We start from the raw sequence: 24,088 nt of genomic DNA on the forward strand, positions 1-24,088 counted from the left end.
GCCAGCCGGGTCCGTCTGTGCAACCGGGGGACTGGGTTTGGTTGTCCACCCAATACCTCCCCTCTCACTCGCCCGCAAGGAAGCTGGCGCCTTGCTGCACAGGACCTTTCCAGATTACGGCCCAGATTAACCCTGTTGCTTTTCTCCTGGCTCTCCCCCCCTCCATGAAGATCCATCCTGTTTTTCATCGGTCCTTGCTGTCCCCCCTGGTTTCTGGCAACCCTCATCGCTCGACCGGCCCCCCCCCCGCCACCGCCAGTGCTGGTGGAGGGGGAGGAGGAGTTTGAAGTCGCAGAGATTCTGGACTCCCACCTTTCTCACAGCCGTCTGCAATATCTGGTGGACTGGAAGGGGTATGGGCCAGATGAGCGATCCTGGGAACCCACGGAAAATGTGCATGCTCCGTTGCTGCTGAGGCGTTTCCATCAGCTGTACCCCCACAAACCCGGGGCCCCAGGGGAGGTGCATGAGGGGGGGCCTCATGGGAGCGGAGATGATGTCAGGGTGGAAACTGAGCCCACAGAGTCCCAGAGCAGTTCTGATTCTGAGGGGGAACAGCAATCCGTGGGAGAGGAGCTCGCTCATCTCTCACAAGCACAGCAGCTGGCAGAGATTCCTCCTGCCAGCATTCCAGGGAGAGATAGTGACCCTGGCAGTGAGAGAGTGCTGGAGAGGGGCTTGCTGGACGCTCGGCGCAGACGCAGGGAGTGATGACAGATGGAGGGCGCAGAAAGGAGGCGCTCTGCTCGTTTGGCACTAAAACAACAGTCGCGTCCCGAGGACCCGAGGACCCAAGGGAAAGAGGGAGGATCTCTCCCTAGCCCATAAGTTCAGAGTCTTCCCACGGTTCTCCTTCAAACAGGGACCAATTGCCTTACCTGGAGCTTAGGCTACTCTGCTAACTACCCCATTGCAGTTCCTTGCTTAGTTGCTGGTGATTAGTATTTGTAAGAGTCATAAAGTAATAAAGGAATAATGCCTTGGAAAGAATCCTCATCATCTGAGTCCTGAGTTGGCTATTGGAGGGGACTGCAAGAGGCAGCTGGGGCGCTCCTGACAATCTAGCCCAGTATCGTCAACACTGACTGGCAGCAGCCCTCCAGGATTTCATGCAGGAGTTTTTCCAGCCCTACCTGGAGATGCTGGGGATTGAACCTGGGACCTTCTGCATTCAAGACAAGTGCTCTACCACTGAGCTACACCCCCTTCCCTTATACTCTGGCACCCACAGAACAGCACGAATGGACTTTTTCTGCTCTTCATGCCATGCAGGCTACCAGCAGCAACAGGGAAATAGCAGCAGCACCTCCCTTGGCTTCTAAGGGAAGTTACCAGAATGTTCTGAACTACACTGAATTGTCAAGGGTCGTTCTTCAGTATAACCAACCCGCTAGGTTTAGGTGGGTGTGGGGAATCTACACTCTATACTATTTAGCTTAGCAATAAGGCTGAGCTACTTTAGTGTGGTCACCGATCGAGCATGCCCCGCTAGAGAATTTATTGATCATTGCATTAAACCCAAGGATCACTACTTTTATCATCAGGGACATCATAACATGTTGTTTAACATCTTCTAAAATACTAATATTTGCAGAATTCAGACAAACTGAAAGAACCAGTTATACATGGGGCTGCCAAACTGAAAGAAAGCATTATACGTGGGGCTGCCTTTGAAAACGGTCCGGAAACTTCAGCTGGTCCAAAATAGGGCAGCAAGATTGTTAACAGGGACTGGCCTGCGAGCTCACATTACGCCAGTATTTTTCCAGCTGCACTGGCTGCCAGTCCATTTCCAGACCCGATTCAAAGTGCTGGTGTTAACATTCAAAGCCCTTAACGGCTTGGGGCCAGGTTACCTGAAGGATCGCCTCCTCCCATATGTGCCTGCCCGGACCTTAAGATCATCAGCAGCAGCCCTTCTCTGTGAGCCCCTGCCAAAGGAAGTGAGGCGGGTGGCTACTAGGAGGAGGGCTTTTTCTGCTGTGGCACCCCGGCTCTGGAATGAGCTCCCTAGTGAGGTTCGCCTGGCGCCTACATTGTACTCCTTTCAGCGCCAGGTGAAGACCTTTTTGTTTTCCCAGGCATTTTAGCATTTTAGCTTTCTAAATTTTTATCTTTGCTGTTTTAAATCTGTATTTTAAACTCCTGCACTGCTGCTAGGTTTTATTGTGGTTGTATTGTTATATTGTGGTTTTAATGTTCTATATATTTTAAATTGTTTTATTGTGTGTTGTTTGGTTTTAATTTTTGTGAACCGCCCAGAGAGCTTCGGCTATTGGGCGGTATAGAAATTAAATAAATAAATAAATAAAACCAGCCTCTAGTTAAGGTGGTTCTTGCTATCATTGCTATCAGCTAGCAAGCAGTGTTCTGCATGAGGAACAAATTCAGTAAACAACAGAAGCACATAGGTGCACAGCACCTATGTTCCAGTTATTAAACAGTTGTAGTTGGAAGGACCGAGAGAAGAAATGCAGCATAGTATATATCAAATACACCTATGCATGCAAGATAGCCTTCTGAGTACCTAGTTTGCAATTTTAATAAACAAGTAGCCTGTTTGCAAACTGTGGTCAAACAGTACTTCGCCACCAAAACAATGCAAATGGTCGCTCTTTTTCTCATGCCTAGACCTGCTCTTTGAGTACAGGAAATTACTCTGAAAAACTGGACACCCTGATTTATTTCACTAGCAGTTAAAAAAACTGTTTATGTTTAAGCACTTTAAAAAGTGAGCAACTTTAAAATCTGATCACATTTTTTCAAAGTGTAAGTTTCTCCCTGTGGTTTAACAGCAAGAGTCTTTCCCTTGCCCAAGCCAACAGTGTCGATCCAGAACACACCCAGGTTTGCAACTCATTCCACATTCACAGCACCACCACAAAGTGGGCAAAAGCAGTTTATGCTACTAATGTTCTGAAGGAACATTAGCTACAATTTGCTGTTCTTGCTCTCCTGGTTTCTGAAACCTTGCTTTGAGTTTGACTTTGAGCCTTTCTACACAAGGCTTTTATTGTCTCCACATGAATGCCCACTCACGGTAGTTTGTGCATCCTTTACATGATGTCATCTCTCTCCAGGGCCCTTTCCATGCTTTGCAACCGTTCACGCGGGTCTTTTTCCTCCCGAGGGAAGTCTGGTATTATTTAGAAATGGCAGGATGAGAGTCTTATGTAATTGGGCAATCCCGCTATACCACCGCGTATAATGTGTTTGTATAATGAAATATAGAGAAAGGCAGAGAAAGAAAACCCCTGGAAAAAAGCATGTGTAAAGCAGCCAATCTTAATCCTGCAAAGAAAGCCTCAGTAAAGGTACAGGTTAAAAGCCTCATGTAGAAATGCTCTTTGCACCCACTACTGCCAGGATCCTAATACGTGTAAAGGCCCCCTACACCACAGTTCCTTATGGGAGGTGAGGGAATCTATCTATTGGGAAGAGGTGAAGAATTTATTTTAAAACACAGGATTTTATCATGTGTCCATGACTATGAAGGTTCCTGCTGTAGCTAAAACCTACACTGTATGTCCAACACACAAGGGAAAAGCAGTGCTGGCACTTTAAACTCACTGTTCCAAGGGCAGCATAAGATCATCCAAGTCCAGTTTCCCCAATTTAGCGCTCTCTAAATATATTTGACTGAAATTCCCATTGCCCCCAACCAGGCTGGCTGGGGGTGATGGGAGTTATAGTCCAACCCATCTAGAGGGTGCCAGGTTGGAGAAGACCTTTCTAAGTACAGAGTTCCGGTGAATTAGGAAAATCTGAAAGGGAAAAAGCAAAGAAACCTATAAAGCTTTGTTGTAATTAACAAGCTTGTGCATGTAACTCTGCCCTCTCCTGGAAGGAAGTGAATACTGCACAGAGCGTTAAGCACCACATTCCAAGGAGACTTCCACCATGTTTATTCCAGCTATCACCTATCGAAGAACAAGTAAATGCATAATCAGGCATGATGCACATTAAAGGCAGAACCGTTATTTAACTAGAATATGCATTCTGTTAATATAGCTTAATCAACAAAGAGTACTTTGGCACGTTAAAAGACTAACAACTTCATTCTGGCATAATGAATGATGTAGAGGACAGAGTCATCTGGTCCTGTCCACTTCATCAGTTCCATTACCTAGTAACCTGAAAGTTGGCATCTGTTCAGCTTGGAAGGAGATCCCAGCCTGAGCTATAGGTCTGATTACTCCTGATCACTTTCAGGAGTGCAGTATTTGAAAAAAAAATGTTAATTTGTTTTTATTTCTTATTTCACTAGAGTACAAATGCACAAATATTTTAAAAACAAAACAGGGAAATAGCAATCCAGCCATTATCAAGAGCAGTGGGAAGTGGAGGAGGAAAAGATTTCAGGAAAGCATTAAATGTCCAGATCAGTAATGCACTGTCCACTCTCGCCTTTGCCATCTCGACGAGCATTATGAGACTGAAATGAGGATATAGCATTGTATTACATACTGTCTGGAACCACCGTTGCAATTCCACTTCCAGATTATTGTGGAAAAGCAACGTTCAGCAACGTTAAAAGGCTCAAGGGTAGGCAGGGCTCCGTTCCGTGGATTTTTCCCCACTTTATGTAGGTTTCTAAATGTCATGGAATGTGACTAAGCAACAATACATGTGCACACAGATAAGGAAAATGCACAGGTATGTTGCAGCAGCACCTGCTACATGTACAAATTAAAATCACATACTAATGTGAAGTGTCAAATTTTCTTTTTAAAAAATGTCACCACCACCCCCATTATGGGCTACATGCTGTAACAGAATGTTGCCGAATATGTTAACTGCTCAGGGAAAATTAGTTGCTGTTTTTAATTTATGTTACTTTAATATTGTATATTGCTAACAGTTGACAAGAACAGCAGGATATACCATTTAAAAATAAAAAATAACTATTACAGCCCTCTAAACACTTCCCCCTACTACCAAATACTTAGGAAAGGGTAAGTATGTATACTCTCTGTTCTACAGAGCTCCTGTACCTCCATTTGTAGTTCCTCTCGTAATCACAAACTATATCATACACACACCCAAAAGATGGGCTGGGGCAAAGGATTTAGCGATGCCACTGTCCTCAGGTTAAAAGAAAAAAGCAAGCATCTGCACTGTTCCATGAAGCTTACCTCTTTCCCAACGTTTATACTTAATGCCCAGTGCTAATTCACCTTTCCTATATGGCTAAACAATAGCATTGAAAAAAACCAAATACACTGGTTTGCTTAAATCAGTTCAATGAAATAAATCAGAGCTTATTTTGCTGTGAGAAAAGTACTGACCTCTGGAAACTATGGTGTTTTCCCAGTGTAAAGATGCAACAGTACGAACACATGATAGTGCATTTATTTATTTATTTATTTATTTACTGTACTTTAAAACAACCCAATAACGAAGATCCCTCAGCAGTGTATGATACATTAAAAACAAAGTACAAATACTAAAACAATTTTTTTTTAAAGCACAGAATAAAACCATGGTAAAACCAGCAGCAAAGCTTAAAACCATTATAACATAATACCAGCAGCAGAACAGAGTACTAAAAGCACTGAAAACAGTTGTTAAAATGCCTTGGAGAATAAAAAGGGTTTCACCTTGTGCCAGAAAGACCACAATGTAGGTGCCAGGAAGCCTCTCTGGGGAGAGCATTCCACAGATGGGTACCACCACTGAAAAGGCCTTCTCTCTTGTAGCCACCTGCCTTGCCTAATTTGGTGGGATGCCTGGAGGAGGGCCTCAGATGAAGATCTTAATGTCCAGGTACGGAAATATGGTATATCTGATCTACCCTAGTGTATACTCATGTAGGGAAAGTGTCATATGTTGAATGGCCCCCAGGTCTTGTACCCACAGCTCAGTCACAGTTTGTACACCAATAATCACAGATTCAGTCCCCAACATCTCTAGGAAAGACCCCTTTCTGAAACCTTAGAGGGCCAGTGGCAGTCAGTGTCGCACACAAGACTGAACTAGACAGACCAGAGGTCTTGACTCTGTACAAGGCAACTTCCTAACTTCAGCTCTCATAAAAACAACTGAGGCCTGTGCTGATAGGCTGAGAAACCAAAATCAGAAAGAACAGTCAGTTGTCTCAGAACGTGAGAGCAAATTTTTATTTTATTGTATTGGTCCCCAATTCTTTAGGCCAGCAGAGGTCACCTGGCAAGTAAAGTATGACAGCCACTACAATAATCATCACCTACCCACTCAAGCAGTTAGAAATGTATTCTCACACAGCTCACAGAAAGCTGCCTCGGGAATAGCAGATTCCTATATATTTTAAGCAGGGGAGGAGCGTAATCCCAGCTCTCTAAAAAAAGCGGGGGGAAAGGGGGGGAGAACAGAGAATGGGCTTAATTTCAGAACACACCGCGGGGTGCCCCGAAAGTTTGGAGAACGCACGAGGCCTCAGCAGCAGCGCCCTTTATGGCTTCCAAACTTTCAAACACGGCTGCACCAGCCCGACTTCCTTGTTCCCGTTGCCCAAGGCCGCAGTAACTGGGGGACCTTCCCGGGGCTCCCCCGAGGGCCTTTTGTTGCCAGTTTTATATTGCATCCCCTAATCTCTCGCCTCTTCTCTTTGAAAATGACAGATGTAAGCTCAGATCAGCTGCCTGACCCACGCCGTTCCGGCAAGACAAAGGAGGGGTCCCAGGGAGAATAAAGGCCGGCTCCACCGGCTGCACCTTGCCCCCCGCCAGTCCTCGGGGGTTTATAAACCAGTTGACGGAGGAGAGGGGCGGGGGGGGGCTGCTCAGAAAGTCAAATTAGCGTGGCCCCACCTGGACTTTTTAAAGGGGGGCTCCAAGGAACACAGCGGCAAGGATTAGCTGGCCTGCTGTACCTCCCCCTCGAGCAGCATAGCTCGCTGCCAGAATTAATCTCTCCCGCTCCTCGGATTGGGAAATGAAACGCGTTTCCTCTGGGGAAAGCAGCCGCGGGTCACGGGTGCAGGAAGGCGGCGCGGTCTCGAGGCGGCGCTATTGCTCCGAGCTGTTGGCGGCCGGTCCCGGCTCGCCCAGCGAGCGTGATGCCTGTTCTCAGAAATGTCGTCGCCGCCCCCCTCTCCCCCTTTCATCCCCAGCTCTGCATCCCCCCCCCCCCAGTGCCAAATGTCAGCCTCGGGAGGAATTGGCCATCGCAAAACCCCCAGGGAGGAGAAGAGAGCCGGCGCTGCAGCGCCGAAAGCGCCAGGGTCTTTCCTACCGTCGAACCCCCGCCGCCCCCACCTAGCGCCACAGCAGGCGTCGCAGTGGCTCTGAAGCAAACCTGCTGCACTTCTCTTTGGGATGGCGGGGGGGGGGGGAGGCCGGGAGCAACCGTCGGGGAATTTTGCTTCCCACCCGTCCTATTTTTTCCTCCTCTTTGCAAGTTCAGAGGCAGTGAAAAATAGCAGACACAAACCAACACGCCTCTCACATTAATAACTCCCCCCCCCCCGCTCCTGTAAATGGCTACATTAGGAAGGAGAGGCTTCTCAGCACAAAATCTGCAATCAAGAATTTCTCCAAGGTAGATCCCCCTCCCACCCAAAACGTCTAGACTCAAATTTTAGTTCTTGTCTTCAAACATGCACGTTTAGAAGAGGCTGAGAGGCTCCTTAAAAAAAAAAAAAATGTGAAGCTTTCCGTATGAATGAAGGTTTCTTCCTACAGAGGCCGAAAAGAACCCCCCGCAGCTAGTTGGGTGATCGACCCAACGTTTGCAAGAAGCCCGCTTTGGAGGAAAGGACTTTCAGCACGGCAGTTACTGGAGGCGAGAGAGCAGGAAAAGGGGGTACTGAAAATGCCACCACCATCACCCTCCACTATATATTTATTTACAAGAAGGAAATCGAAGCTGGAAAAATAAGAAAGCAAAGTTTTGTGGGGGGGGGGCGAGACTTTGCATCTAATCATTGGAAGGGGAACTTTAAAAAAAAGAAAGGAGCAAGCCACATGCAGAGAGAGCGAGCGCGCGCCTTTAATTGAAACCATCTCTGCAATGGAAAAACACCCCCCCCTTTTCCCCCTGTGTCCTATGAAATCATATTAAGAAACGTGCGGGGGGGGGGAGATAGGGTGGTGGGAGGCGAGGATAAAATCCTGCAGGCACCGGGACACAGTTTTGATACTATGGTTACTTGATCTGACCAAAACATGCAGCAAAGAGCACTGACAACAACAATAGATCAAGCAGCAAAGGAAATTCCTTCCGGGATGGACGGAGTGGAGGGAGGAGAGCTCCATGGCTGGAACGCTGAGACACGAGTCTCCGCCAATCAGCACGCAGCAGCCAGCAGTTTCAAAATGCCCCTTGCTCTCCCCACCTCCCCTCCCTTTCCCCCTGCTCTACACAAGAATTGCTGAGACGTTTCTCTACACACGTCTCTGTAACCCTGAGAGTGCTGCAGCAGCAGAGAGATTTCCGACTCCCCCCGTCAAAACATTCACACAGCACTACATTCCTCAGGTCTGCACTGCACAAGTTTGGATCGTGCCCCCCCCCCCCCAGTTTTGGTTTTCTTCTAAAACTCTAAAGTGCAACGGGAAATAGATATATATATATTTTATAAGACAACCCCACCCCACTCCAAAAAAACTACCCTACGCAACTTTCCCCTTCCTTTCCTAGCATGAAGGGTTAATTATACAACAAAGTCCTGTTATTAATATTGTCAAGACTTGGCCAAGGTACCATAATGTAGATGACTTTGCTGAATCCAAGGACGCGCACTCACACACACAAATATTTATGACAACAAAACAATCTGTTAAAGGAAAACGAGATTCCAACAGTTCAGTATATGTAGCTGATGATGCAAGGAGATTAGATGTTTTTAAAAATAGCACATGATGTTTCAAAACATTTAGAGAGAAATTACAGTATTGCACACACACAGAGATCTATGGTTCAACGAATCACAGAAAAAATACGAGTGTGTGGGGGAAAGACAACAGCACTTGAGGCATCTGAAGGAAGTTTAACCATGCTTGTTACCAGAATGCATCCATTCGTATAGCTTTTATAAAATAGGTAGCTAAACTGTCATGACATATGCCTACCTCTCAAGATATTAAAATCACAATAGCTCCGTATTCGTCGTTAGCCAGTAGTTCATTATTTTTAAAAGGGACATCCCCAATTCGCCTACTCTTTATGAATAACGAGGTTGTATTAATTATGCATATACAGTAGCTGCAAGCAGATTGCTAGTTTCTTCATCTCTACGTACTTGATTTTTTTTTTTTTTTTAAAGAGCAAACAGACCATTCATACTCATAAAGAGCTTCGGCTTTTTTCTGCAAGCAACCAAAAACTTCAAGGGCCCTACATTTTCCAAAGGGAAGGAACAAACATTTATAGGATCTTTCACCCAGACTGGAAAATTGCTGGAGCAAGAGAGAGGTTAAGACAGGAAGGCAGGGGGAGGGAAAGAGATCAAACTTGTGAGGTGCTTGCCTTGTGTTTACCATTCAGTGGCTTGGCTTGCCCGCCCCCGGCCCCGAGGCCCCGGCCCCCAGGTTCGTAAAACTCTCCAGGCAGCTGCTCCAGTAAACAGGAAACTAGCAGTAGCTAGAGTGCACAGCATTGCTGCATTTTCTTTCAGATCCCAGTTTAAAAAAAGGAAGAAAAAAAACACACAGAAGTTTCTGACCAACTATGAAGTCCACCTTGCAATCTGCCTTTAGAAATTTTATATATATATATATGACAGCCATTTCATTTCTTACTGCATGCATATTCCTTCAAAAATGACAAATATTGAAAACATTAAAATGGGAATTTGCAGAGAGCATGAATTTCAGAACCAACAGATCAGGAACTGCATCTATGGGGCACAGGTATTTCTGAGGAGTAAGATATCTGAGTCATAATCGGCCTATGCTGGTCACTTGCCCACCTGCACTGCACATGATAGCACATAAACAGAGGAATTAAGTGTGGGAAGTAGCACAGTTCATGCAGGAGAGGTGCAGTCTGAGCATATACTCAGCCTTCTTTCTGAAAGGTTTTTTCGCACTTTACTCCCTCTAATAGCAAACTCAGATGGTGCGTGCCAACAGAAGCAGAACCAAAACAGGGCTGAGAAACGAGAGGGAGTTATTTGGATGCTCAGGGAAACCCCAAGATTTACAGAAGTACATAAAAAAATCTCTTTTTTCCTTAAAAAAAACAAACACCCCCCAAACCCACTGAGGACCTTACATGCTCAGTAGCCATAGAATGTTGAGCATCATCTAGAAAAGGAGGAACAGAAAACAGGAGGGGACAGAATGGCATATCCTGGAGGCTGGCACCCTGAACTCCAGTTAATAAGTGAAGGTACACTAGATTTTGTTGTAGGTCCTTACAACAAAATAAACCCTTTGTTGTAGGTTTGTGCTAAAGTGCTGAACCACAACTATGGGAAGAAATGCCTTAAGGCTGCTTAGTGACATTTCTGTGGGGCTCCACCAGCACAGGTGTGTACTCTGCCTGCAGGACAGTTACCAATTGTCCTCCATCTTTCTGCACCTTGGGAAAAAGGATCCACAGAGTTGGGCATGATGGAGTCATCAAATACTCCACTCAATTGTACCTGCTGCTATCAACCACACTGAGAAGAAGAGAGTTACTCACAAACGTGAAAATACAGACCCAGCTTCTTAAAGTCCCCCCTTAGGGTTACCACTGTTCAGCCAAGCCTCTACAGTAAGGAACAGGTTGAGGTGTTGGGCCTGCAGTGTGGCATTAAGTGGCGTCAAGATATTCTTCAGACATGTACATCAGTAATTACATTCTGTAATGGTGTTGAGGCACTGCTAGAAATGTTCAACGCAAGTCTTACAAAGCCTGTTTTACCACTTGGGTTTGTAATTGCTATTTGTGAGGAAATCAGGATACAGATCTACGTTTTAAGCTTTATTCTCATGATCAAGGACATAATTCTATGCAGGCATAATTCACCCATTGAAATCTATAGGATTCACTTTTGAGTAAACATGCATAGCATTGGGCTGTAAAACACCCAAAACAATTTTGTAAATCAATGCGTTATCTCTGAACAGTGAGTTATTCCAGCTACTGATATTTAACACTGCAAGTCTCAGCCAAAGTTCATGCTTGCATTTTCCTTTGTAACCCAGTGGTTCAGAAAAGATCATCTGCCATCACGTTATAGCAGTCCAAATTTCCTATGAAGCTTCCTATTGGGCCCATTACTTCTGCACCAAGTGTTAATGGCATATATGCTTTTCAGATTGGTACTGCACACTGCGGGCTGGTTTACATGACACGACAGCCCATTGTGGGTTAATTAAATCCCAAAGAGCCATGGTGTGTGCTGGCCACCATTTTGAATATGCAATCCTCGATCGGGAAGTTGTTGTCTGAACCCAGCCATCAAGGGCAAGCTGAGGGTTATGTGAGGGTTGTTTAATGGCTGGGTTCAGAGGACACAACAAGCCCCAATCAAGGGTCACATATGCAAAATGGTGGCCAGCACATGCCACAGCTCAAGAGTTAACCCCCAATGGCTGGGTTCAGACAACACAACAACCCCTGATCAGGGGTTGCACATGCAAAATGGTGCCTATAGGCGCTTCAGCTCACTGTGGGTTAAATCACTCACAGTGAGCCGCGGCATGTCATGCGAACCAGGTCTATATATGATGTTAGGCATAAGATTCTAGTCCTCAAGCAGATTCTCTTCCAATCCAGCTGCTGCTGTCCTGCAGATGGCAGCTTATAGGCAACAGGTGATGTCATATTCAGGTCTTTGCCTAGGTCAAAGCTTGCTGTATTACTCAGAAGCATGCCACTTTGTGAAAACGATATTCCTAACATTTCCACACTTTCACTTTATGAAGTTAAAAATCTATCATTATGGACCAATTTACTCTGTGGTCTTCGTATATGTGAGCAAACCCAACCAACTCTGGACATGCAACCATGTGGACAACCATGTGGACAAAGAGAATGCTTGAACTCAGAGATCATGAAACGACTGGCAAAGGTGCCCCTAACAAGAGTTGGTGGGAAAAGTGCTGCTGGCCATATGAATGAATCCCCAGTTTACATTAGTCCTTTCTATGTATCTGGGGTTAGCTAGGCCTGTTCACATGAACAAAAACAATATTGTACAACATGAACAGACACGGGACACAAACAATACTGTGTAAAGCAGAGTGAAGATTAGCATGCTCATCTAGACTGTAGTTTACACATCCGTCTGAGGGGTTTTTTTGACACGCAACTCATCTGAATTTCAGGGCCACAGTACACATGACATTAAAAACATAGAATCATAGAATAGTAAGGTTGGAAGGGGTCTACAAGGCCATCAAGTCCAACTCCCTGCTCAATGCAGGAATCCAAGTCAGAGGATCCCTGACAGATGGCTGTCCAGCCTCATCTTGAACGCCTCCAGTGTGGGAGAGCCCGCTACCTCCCTAGGTCATTGATTCCATTGTCGTATTGCTCTAACAGTCAAGAAGTATTTCCTGATGTTCAGCCGGAATCTGGCTTCCTGTAATTTGAGCACCTACTTTCCACAGTTGCAAAAGCCTCCTTGGATGACCTGGTAGAGGTCAAAAAGGGGGCATCTCAGTGGGAGGAGAAGGAAGAGGAGAGGCCAGGATATGAACAATCCTATGGCCTCTTCAGCCCCAGCTCTACTCACTTCAGTGCACCTCCTCTAGACAGGCTCAGAGGCCCATCTAGGGGGAAAGTTACAAAAAAGAGGACGGAGAGGCAAAAATCACCTCCGTTGCTCCTCTCGCCCTGCCAGCCTCGCATGACACAATGCCCACCACGGTCTGCATATTCAAAACAGTGGCCAACATGCACCGCAACCCATGATGCCTTAGATAAACCACGGTGGACTGTGGTAATTGTGCAAATCCAGTCACTGACTTGGTGACATTTGTGAAAAGGTGGCATATAAATATTAATAACTAAAAAATAAAATTAGAACCTAGGACACAAGCTACAGACCTTTCTAACAGTGTTCTCAGGATGTCAGCTTGACAAGCACATGACCAAAATCCAACACATACCAATCTGAAAGGCAGCTTGCTTTGGGCTGAACAGGTATGTGCCACTACAGGGGTGTTCATATACTACAGGGGTAAGCAACGACCCCAGCCACATTTCCTGGCATCCGCCAGGGCGCCCCACCCCTCCCATTTAAAACAACAACACATTTTCTTACCAGCAGCTGGGACCGCTTCAAGGCAGAGCAAGGGCCTCCAGCCGCTGCCATCTTCATTTTCCATGAAGGCCTCTGGGCCACACATAGGACTCAGAGCCTTTCCTAGGAAATGAAGATGGTGAGCAGTTGCAAATCAATGCTTTCTCCTCTTCAGTGCATCCAGCCATCAAGAAAAAGGAGGAGGAAAGGGGATGCTTGTCACTTCCATCTGATAAGCTGGGGGAGGTTAAAGAGAGCAGCAGGGGGCTATGAAAAGTAGTGAGGGGCTAGAAAGAGCAGCGGTAAGGTGGCCACTTACTCACCGCCCCCAAAGAGGAAATGCATCACCAAAAAAGAAAAGAAGACAGCTGTTTGCATAACAGTTGCATACGCAGATTTATATGTAGAGGTACACATTTAGAAATAACTATTATTAAAAATACAATACATAGTGGAGAAGACTGACTAGGTGACCTGTGTACTTGCTCAGTCTGCTCTTCAGGTGGTAACTGTTGATGAGCAACTTCAAGGCCACTCAGTGTTCTCCCTCCTTAAAGTGCTTTGACTTTAGACCAGACTTGGACTGGACACCTTCAAACAGAGGACTGTCTTCTGCCAGATGTCCAAAATAGAGAACTGTCCTCTGTAAAGTAGGACTCCTGGCCACCTAGCAGTAAGCCAGGTGAGGGTTCAAAGAAGGCAGCAGGAAGCCAGTGGGGCTGAGGGAGCCAGCTAGTAGCAGCTGGGGGGCGGCGGGTTGTGCGATGGTATGTTTGAATGGATGCGGGCTGTACGTGTGAAAAGGTGGGGGAGAAAGGGTTTAGAGGGGAATTTGGAGCGATTCTGGAAAAGAGTGTGGTTTTTCATGTGCTTGCAATGAGGAGAAGGGAGGGATATGAATGGATGCAAGATGGATACAGTGCGTGCGAGAGAGAGACAGAGAGAGAGAGAGAGAGAGTCTGTGCATGGTGAACCAGGGTGAGAGAGAGTGTATAGGCAGCGATCCAGAGAGATCTCCCCTCCTGAAAAGCGGAAGGACGCAAGGCCTTGGAAAGACCCCGAACCAGTGAGCTGGTTCACACGTAACACTAAGCCACTGTGGGTTAATGAACTGGTGGGGTTTTGCGGCGCGCAGCGGCTGCCATCTTGAATATGCAAGCTATGGCACGCACGTGCCATGGCTTGTTGTGTCATGTGACCCTAGGCAGCGTGCATTATGTGATGATTGTTTAACTGTGGCTCGTTGTAGATTAAATATCCCATGATGAAAGCGGCATGTCATCGGAACCCAGTCACTGTGTGCTCCAAAGAGAGAGAGTTTGACACCAAACTGGGTTTCTCTCACACACACACATACCCTTTCCAGCCAGCATACCTGCCATCCTGTGGCAAAACACAGCAACAAGAGGAAATCTGGGGGATTTTACTTGGAAATTGGCTGCAAAACACACGTGAAGGGAGCTCCTACTACGAATAGGTGTAACTTCAGTATTACTAACATGGCAGAAGCCACAGCCATACAGAAGGAAGATAAGCCTAATTCTGGAAGTTTTCCTCCTAAACTGCTTCCACCATCATCCAGCCCTCTTGGGAACAGTTTCCCCAAAGCCATAAATCCATACCTACCCCTCACCCAGCTCCACTGCACGTCTTTCCTGACAAAGATCCAGGCTCCCTAAATGAAGAACAGTTCCTCTTAACTTGGGCGAATATTTGCAGACATTTAGGGAATCAGGTAAAGATTTCAGCTTCTCCAGACAGCGTCTGGAACAACTCCTTCGCAAAACCTCATTTAAATGCAATCTGCGCTCAGCATTTCCCACTGCCGCTGAGGTGTGGAAGTCTCACAGAAAGCAAGAGTTATGCGCTTTGTAACTGGCCAAGTAAATCCTTACCAAAAAGCAATGGAAATATTGACACATGACAAACAGAAGGTTTTTGTTTTGTTTTTTAGCCTAATGCATTTACATTCCCATCCCCTCCACTTTGAAAGGAAGAGATGTTACTATTTGAAAAATGTAAGCCTATAACATAGGGTGTTCCCTGATAAGGCTTTTATTTTGTGGGGACCCTACCTCATGCACGGATTTTTACAGGGAGTCCAGATGACTACATCTTCAATTTGTAACCTTACCACTGCTTTTTCCATCTTTTTTCTTACAAAAAAAAAAAACTGTTGAGAAAAAAAGATGGAGTAACTGCACAAAGCTTTTTGATTGATAGTGTTAGTAGCCCTCCATCTAGAAGCACCCATGAAGAGCCGCACTGGAGTCCGATTCACATAGTATATCATTCTGGATAGCAATGGTCTGAAAGCACATGAGGCAGCCACCTTGCTGAAGCTAAGCAGGTCTGGGTCTGGTCAGTGCTTCGAAGGGAGACCACCTGGGAACCACATGTCGCCACCTTGAGTTCCACAATGGAAGAAAGGTGGGGTATAAATGAAAACAAGAGTGCCGATTCTTGAACTCCTGATATAGTGCTTAATTTGTATAAGGCCTCACCAGGATTCAGTTACATAATCAAGTTTCCTGTACCAGGGTAGAGTCCTAGAAAACATGAAGTTCTTCTGAGCATTTTCAGAATGCCTTTCCCCTGCCAAACAACAAGCAAACACAGCCTATCTCCAGGGTTAAGGAAGAGGCCTTGAAAGGGCAAATAGTGTAATTTTCTCATTTGTTTGAACCCGGGGACACTTTAGAAATTACGCACTGCTCCTATTACAAAACCATGACATGCCAACCTACTGCATTATGTCCAGTAGGCTTCCCCTATGCCTTAAATCTATTAATTTGAAAGTTATTATTCAAATGGGCTGCACTCTAAAAATCAGATTTGATCACAATTTATTTTACCTATATACCCTGTTAGGCATAAGCAAGAGATTCATTCCAGCACCACTGTTCAGTGGTTCTTATCCAAGTGAACAACAAAACAGATATAGAACAAGAGCAAATGGGATGGAACCGGAATGCTCAGTTACTGCTGTTTGGCTTTAATTACTTAAATGTTTAGAATCTAAACTTCAGATGCTGAAACGTGGCAAATGAGGAACTGAGCTAAGGTTGCTGTAAAATAGCTAAAGAACCGGTCTAAGACAGTGTGGAAGAGGTGCAATTATATTGCCAATATCATATGCAGGGTATTCTCAGTGGTGGCCCCACAGTTGTGGAATTCTCTATATTCTGAATTCTGAGTTTCAAGAGGCTCCATCATTCCCAATGTTTAAGAACATTTTGCAGATTTTTAATTTCAATCTTAATTGTATTCATTGTTGTCCTGTGAATTTTTTAATAGTGTTCATTTTAAAGGAGTGTGGGTATATTGGCTGTGAGCTCACCAGGTGCTTCTGAGAGCTCCAACTGAATTGGAGGGGTGTGGCCTGAGTACTCCCAGCAGCTGACTGGGTGGGAAGCTTCAGTCTGTTTCCCGCCTCCCAGCTGAGCAGAGCAGAGCAAGTTGCTCCAGCTGGTCCAGGGACTACAGAAGGAGGCAAGCTCCCAGAGAGCGAGCGAACAGAGCGAGCAGACAGGGGGAGCAAACAGGAGTTGGCCAGGGGAGGTCAAGGGGGAGGCCCCTAACATTTTTTTTATTTTATTTTTTTTAAACTAACTTTTTTCCATTTATTTGTCTTGTAACACACACTTCCACACCAGTGGGACTCTGCTTTTAACCTCTACTGAGTAGAGGAGCAGGCACAGGCTAGTCTAGAACAATCACAAAGCTAGACACAAAAAAGGAAAAGAGGCAATGGAAGGACAGGACTCTCCAGTGGTGGTGACCTGCAAGGTGTGTGCAATGTTTGTTTTCTTGCCTGAGAACAACATGGCCTACACCTGCAACAAGTGCAAGTTGATCACGCTGCTGGAAGAAAAAGTAAGTGGACTGGAGTAGCGACCGTCGACCCTCCGGGGAATAAGAGAACACGAAGAGTTCTTGGACAGAATGGGGGAACTACAGCAGCAAAGGGAAGACCAGAAGCTAGAAGAGCAACAGCAAGATTGCAGTGGGAAATGCTGAGGTGAAGAAAAATGGAGTACAGGATACTCCTTGGAAAAGGGTGACAGGAGAAAAAGAACTAGACACCACTCTGCACCAGTGGAAGCAGTGGAGCTGTGGAACCGATTCCAGGTACTTGCGGATGAGACTGGAGGACAGCCTGCAGAGGAAGAATCACAGGGGAACCTGCATGAGAGTGAGCAAGAGGCTGAAGGTCATTCAAACAGAGGTGATGAAACCCAGGCCTACAAGAAGAAGAAGAGAAGAGTGGTAGTAGTGGGAGACTCCTTGCTGCGTGGGATCGAGACCCAAGTATGTCGCGAAGACCCGTGGACTCGCCAGGTATGTTGTCTCCCGGGAGGACAGATTAGAGACGTAACTGAAAGGTTGCCTGCGCTCATAAAGCCCACTGACAGGTATCCCTTTCTTCTCATCCATGTGGGAACAAATGATACCGCCAAGCGGAGCTATGAAGAGATCACGTCAAACTTTGAAGCTTTGGGAAGGAAACTCAAGAACTTTGGGTCCCAGATAGTTTTCTCATCCATCCTTCCAGTAGTTAGAAGAGGGATAGAAAGGGAACGAAAAATACTCCGGGTGAATGACTGGCTACGAAGGTGGTGCCGACGAGAGAGATTTGGATTCTGGGATCACGGGCTATACTTCCTGGAAGATGGGCTGTTCGCTAGGGACGGGTTGCACCTCACAAAGGATGGGAAGAATGTGTTTGGCCACAGCATGAAGAACTTCATCAGGGGGGCTTTAAACTGAATCCTACGGGGAAGGGAGATGTAATGTTGGGGTAACAATGGACATAGGCGCATGCACTGCAACGGAGAGAACAGCTCTCATAGCACCCAATAATAGTCTTCAGACACATGTAGGAAGAAAGCCAGACTATGAAGCACATGGTCTTCGATGTCTATATACTAATGCCCAGAGTATGGGAAACAAACAGAACGAACTTGAACTCTTAATACAAGAGGGAAATTGTGACCGGATAGGTATAACTGAGACTTGGTGGGATGACTCTCATGACTGGAATACAGCAATTGAAGGATATAACTTGTTCCAAAAGAACAGGAGGAACAGAAAGGGAGGTGGGGTTGCACTGTATGTGAAAAATACATATCTCTGCACAGAAATACAGGAAAGCGACCATGTTGTACTTGAGTTCTTGGTTCTAAGGGAAGCAAAAGCTGAGTGTAGTCAAATGCATACCCTGGATTTTAGGAAAGCTGATTTTAATAAACTCAGAACAATGATCAGTAAGGTCCCATGGCAAGCGACGCTAACGAGAAAAGGAGTCCAAGATGGGTGGGAGCTTTTAAAAAAGGAAATTCTCAAGGCACAATCACAAACAATTCCAACAAGAAGAAAAGGTGGAAGACAACAGAAGAAGCCAATGTGGCTTCACAAAAAGCTTAGGGATGACCTGAAAACAAAAAAAGGACACATATAGGAAGTGGAAAGAAGGCCAAGTAACAAAGGAAGAGTACAGGCAGATAGCACAGAATTGCAGGGATGGCGTCAGGAAGGCTAAAGCTGAGAACGAGCTGAGGTTAGCGAGGGATGCTAAAAACAACAAAAAGGCTTTCTTCAGCTACGTGCATAGTAAAAGGCAGAAGAAAGAAATGGTGGTTCAGCTATTAAATAAGGATGGCAAAACGATAACAGATGACAAAGAAAAGGCAGAGGTGCTCAATTCCTACTTTGGCTCAGTCTTCTCCCAAAAGAGGGTCTATGACCCCCCTGGCAAAGGCGAAGTACAGGCTGAAGGGGCAGGATTGCGGCTTGAGATCAATAGGCATATGGTCAAGGAACACCTAATTACTTTGAATGAGTTCAAATCTCCAGGGCCAGATGAACTGCATCCTAGAGTAATAAAGGAACTGGCAGAGGAACTCTCAGAACCGCTGTCTATTCTCTTTGAGAAATCATGGAGGACGGGGAAGTGCCAGATGACTGGAGGAGGGCTAACTTTACCTTTTTTGAAGATAGGGACAACAAGGAAGAACCTGGAAACTACAGACCAGTCAGTCTGACATCAATCCCTGGGAAAATTCTGGAGCAGATGATAAAGGAATCCATCTGGAAGCACCTTGACAACAATGCCGTGATTACTCGAAGCCAACATGGATTTGTCAAAAACAAGTCCTGCCAGACAAATCTGATCTCATTTTTTGATCAAGTAACCTCCCTTGTAGACCGTGGGAATGCTGTAGACATCATATACCTCGACTTCAGCAAAGCTTTCGACAAAGTGCCCCATGATATCCTGATAAGCAAACTAGCTCAAAGTGGGCTAGATGAAACAACGATCCGGTGGATCCACAGTTGGCTACAGAATCGGACTCAAAGAGTGCTTATCAATAGGACCTTTTCAAACTGGGGAGAGGTAACGAGTGGGGTACCGCAGGGCTCAGTCCTGGGCCCAGTGCTCTTCAACGTTTTTATTAATGACTTGGAGGAGGAGGTGCAGGGAATGCTGATCAAATTTGCAGATGACACAAAATTGGGCGGGATAGCTAATACTTTGGAAGACAGAAACAAAATTCAAAGGGATCTGGATAGACTGGAGCGCTGGGCAGAAAACAACAGAATGACATTTAACAGGGATAAATGCCAAGTTCTGCACCTAGGAAAAAGAAACCAAATGCACAGTTACAAGATGGGGGATACATGGCTCAACCACACTACAAGCGAGAAGGATCTTGGAATTGTTGTTGATCACAAGCTGAATACGAGCCAACAATGTGATGTGGCTGCAAAAAAGGCAAATGCTCTTTTGGGCTGCATTAATAGAAGCATAGCTTCCAAATCCTGGTAAGTACTAGTTCCCCTCTACTCAGCACTGGTAAGGCCTCATCTGGAGTACTGTGTCCAGTTCTGGGCACCACACTTTAAGAGGGATGCAGACAAACTGGAGAGGGTTCAGAGGAGGGCAACAAAGATGATCAGGGGACTGGAAACAAAGCCCTATGAAGAGAGACTGAAAGAACTGGGCATGTTTAGCCTTGAGAAGAGAAGACTGAGGGGAGATATGATAGCACTCCTCAAGTACTTGAAAGGTTGTCACAGAGAAGAAGGCCAGGATCTCTTCTTGATCATCCCAGAGTGCAGGACACGGAATAATGGGCTCAAGTTACAGGAAGCCAGATTCCGGCTGAACATCAGGAAAAACTTCCTGACTGTAAGAGCAATACGACAATGGAACCAATTACCTGGGGAGGTGGTGGGCTCTCCCACACTGGAGGCGTTCAAGACGAGGCTGGACAGCCATTTGTCAGGGATGCTCTGACTTGGATTCCTGCATTGAGCAGGGGGTTGGACTCGATGGCCTTGTAGGCCCCTTCCAACCCTAACCTATGATTCTATGATTCTATATATATATATAGTGATTTTATATTTGTATTACTGTATTATTAAGTTCTATTTATTGTTTGTATACCACCTTGTGAGGGCTTTAAGTCCTGAAAGGCAGCTTAGAAACCTGTTCATACATACATGAAATACAATGCCCTTCATACAGATCTGTGGTGTGGTCACACCTACTCGCTGGATCGTCACCCTGCTGTGGTGAGTGGGCTTGTGTGTTCCAATGAACCCTGTGAGCAAAGCCCTTGGGAGTTATGTACTCCCAGCAGGGTCACCCATGGCGGCAAGATCAAGGGGGAGGAACCAGACAAAGAACAATCCAAGAAAGTCCTCAACAGCAGAACAGGTGGAAGATAACAAGGTGTGTGTTACAACGGCTGAGAAGGCGGATGAAGGCTGCAGCAGATAAAGGACCACCAATTGTCATGATATTCATGCCATTGGATTAGAGCCTTTTCTGCGAAGACTGTGCACTGTGCACAGTCATTGTGCACTGATCTCCACACATAAAACAAATTCACGCACAGGCGTCTTCCAATCTAAACCCAACCAACCAGAAGTCCCATGGTGACCGGCGAATAGCAACAGGGCCAGGACTGTGAAATCCGGAAGCCCCTAGTCATGGACCGGCACATGGGCGGTGGATACAGATTCAGTCGTCCTGACTCGAGGACCGAGGCAGTTGAGTAGTTTGGCAGCTGTATCCATGACTGAGCAGTCCTATTTAGGATCCACTCTGCTCACCCCGTATGGGGAGGGGGCTAGAAAAGATGCCCTAAACATAGTCTGCCTCATCTTCTCCATGACTGAATTACCACATCCAGTGGGGTCACCATTTAGCGGTCACAAAAGACAAATGAACTTTGGAACATGGAATATATGGACATTGCTGGACAAACGCCCTGAACGCAGGACTGCCATCATTGCAAGGGAGCTGAGACGTTTTAACATTGGCATAGCACCACTCCAAGAAACTCGAAGAGCAGGAGAGGGACAACTGAAGAAAGAAAAAGGAGGTTACACCTTCTTCTGGAAAGGACTGCCTGAACAAAAACGACAAATACATGGAGTACGCTTTGCTATTAAAAATGAACTTATGAAGCTCTTGTCAGAAGCTCCTACTGGCATTAACGAACGACTCTCAACCCTCCGAATAAAACTCGCCCAAAACCAGCAGGCAACTATTCTAAGTGCCTATGCACCAACATTAGATGCTGATGAAGACATCAAAGAAATTTTTTACTCCCAACTGGACACCATCTTATCAGAGATACCTAAGGAGGATAAAATCATCCTCCAGGGCGATTTCAATGCAAGAGTTGGGCGTGAAAAACGTCTATTTCTGCGTCATTGACTACGCTAAAGCCTTTGATTGTGTGGATCACAACAAACTCTGGCAAATTCTTAAAGAGATGGGAGTACCAGACCACCTTACCTGTCTCCTGAGAAACCTGTATGAGGGTCAAGAAGCAACAGTAAGAACCGGACATGGAACAACCGATTGGTTCAAAATTGGGAAAGGAGTATGACAAGGCTACATATTGTTGCCCTGCTTATTTAACTTATATGCAGAGTACATCATGAGAAATGCCGGGCTGGATGAATCACAGGTCGAAATTAAGATTGCCGGGAGAATTATCAACAACCTCAGATACGCAGACGATACCACCCTAATGGCAGAAAGTGAAGAAGATCTAAAGAGCCTCTTGTTGAGGGTGAAAGTGGAGAATGCAAAAGCTGGTTTGAAACTCAACATTAAAAAAACTAAGATCATGGCAGCTGGCCCCATCACTTCCTGGCATATAGAAGGGGAAGAAATGGCAGCAGTGACAGATTTTATTTTCTTGGGCTCCAAGATCACCGCAGACGGTGACTGTAGCCATGCAATTAAAAGACGCTTGCTCCTTGGGAGGAAAGCTATGGCAAACATAGACAGCATAGTAAGAAGCAGAGACATCACCTTGCCGACAAAGGTCCGTCTAATCAAAGCTATGGTTTTCCCAGTAGTAACGTATGGCTGTGAGAGCTGGACTATAAGGAAGGCTGAGCGCCGAAGAATCGATGCTTTCTAACTGTGGTACTGGAGAAGACTCTTACGACTCCCCTGGACTGCAAGGAGGTCAAATCAGTCCATCCTAAAGGAAATCAACCCTGATTGCTCATTGGAAGGACAGATGCTGAAGCTCAAATATTTTGGCCACCTAATGCAAAGAGAAAACTCCCTGGAAAAGACCCTGATGCTGGGAAAGATTGAAGGCAAAAGGAGAAGGGGACGGCAGAGGATGAGATGGCTAGATAGTAGGGATGTCAGAGAATTCCGCCACGGATCTCGGTGAGGTTGAATGCCAGTGCATTCGGCCCCCCAAACTCCGTGGCAGAACGGCCTGCCACCCCCGGCCCCCGCAGATCCCCCCTGGGACGAGACTTACCTGGGGTGGATGTTCCGGGCGGCGGTGGCTCCGGCGGCGGCAGTGGCTGGTCTTCTGACTGGTTGCCGCCGCCGCCATTTGCAGTCTTGTCTTTTTTTTTTTTTTTTACTGTGACATGATAGGCTACGTAAGTTTTTACGTAGCCTATCACGTCTCTGTAAAAAAAAAAAAAAAGACAAAAAAATAAGGAACGCAAATGGTGGCGGCTGTAGCCGCCGCCATTTGCATACGCTTTTTTTTTTTTTACCCAGACGTGATAGGCTACATAAGTTTTTACATAGCCTAAAAGGTCTGGGTAAAAAAAAGTGTACGCAAATGGCGGCGGCTATGGCCGCCGCCATTTGCATTCCTTATTTTTCTTCATCTTAGTCTACGTAAATATTTACGTAGACTAAGACGAAGAAAAATAAGGAAAGCAAATGGCGGCGGCCATAGCCGCCGCCATTTGCATACGTGTTTCCCCCCCCCTTACCCAGAGCCCTCCGCGGCTGGAAATCCAGCTGCGGACAGCCCTGGCCTGGGCCTGGCCGGCTGCTCCGCGGAGCCGCCATGGAGCACAGCCGGCTTTCGAGGATTCCGGGGGGGAGGACCAGATTGCATCCCCCCCCGGAGGCTCCCCCCCAGCGGAACCCGGCGGAGCCAGGTAAGCGGGGTTTCGTACACTCCTACTAGATAGCATCACTGATGCAATGAATATGAACTTGAGCACACTCCAGGAGAGAGCGGAGGACAGGAAGGCCTGGCGTGCTATGGTCCATGGGATCATGAAGAGTCGGACACGACTTAACGACTAAACAACAACCATTGGGAAAGAAGGAGTCGGCAATAGCAACCAGAATGGAATTCTACTTCTGACTAAATGTGCAGAGCATTATCTTGTCATTACCAACATGCTTTTTCGTCAGAAAAATAAATTTAAATCATCATGGAAGCACCCTCAGTCAAAGCACTGGCATCTTCTAGATTATGTAATTGTCCGTGCCAGAGATCTCTGCAATGTACTCCTCACTAGAGCCATGACGAGTGCTGACGACTGCTGGACAGACTACCGATTAATTCGTTCCACGATGGCCATTAAGATTGTCCCTCAACTAGGGGTGGACGAAAGTCCCTTACCTGTCCT

At 46.1% G+C, this 24,088-nt stretch overlaps 1 protein-coding gene and 1 non-coding gene across 3 annotated transcripts in view; both read right to left on the minus strand.

The window, feature by feature from the left end:
* The window catches only part of ACOT11 (acyl-CoA thioesterase 11), a 149,599-nt gene that overhangs the window by 100,091 nt on the left and 25,420 nt on the right, over window positions 1–24,088 (minus strand). The gene's annotated exons all lie outside the window — the stretch shown is intronic.
* On the minus strand, window positions 1,135–1,206 carry TRNAS-UGA (transfer RNA serine (anticodon UGA)). The gene has a single exon. It is a non-coding gene; the product is annotated as a tRNA-Ser (tRNA).

The sequence above is a fragment of the Heloderma suspectum genome, chromosome 4 (assembly GCF_057233095.1).
Source record: "Heloderma suspectum isolate Gila_16-S chromosome 4, 16-S_ref, whole genome shotgun sequence".
NCBI lineage: Eukaryota > Metazoa > Chordata > Lepidosauria > Squamata > Helodermatidae > Heloderma > Heloderma suspectum.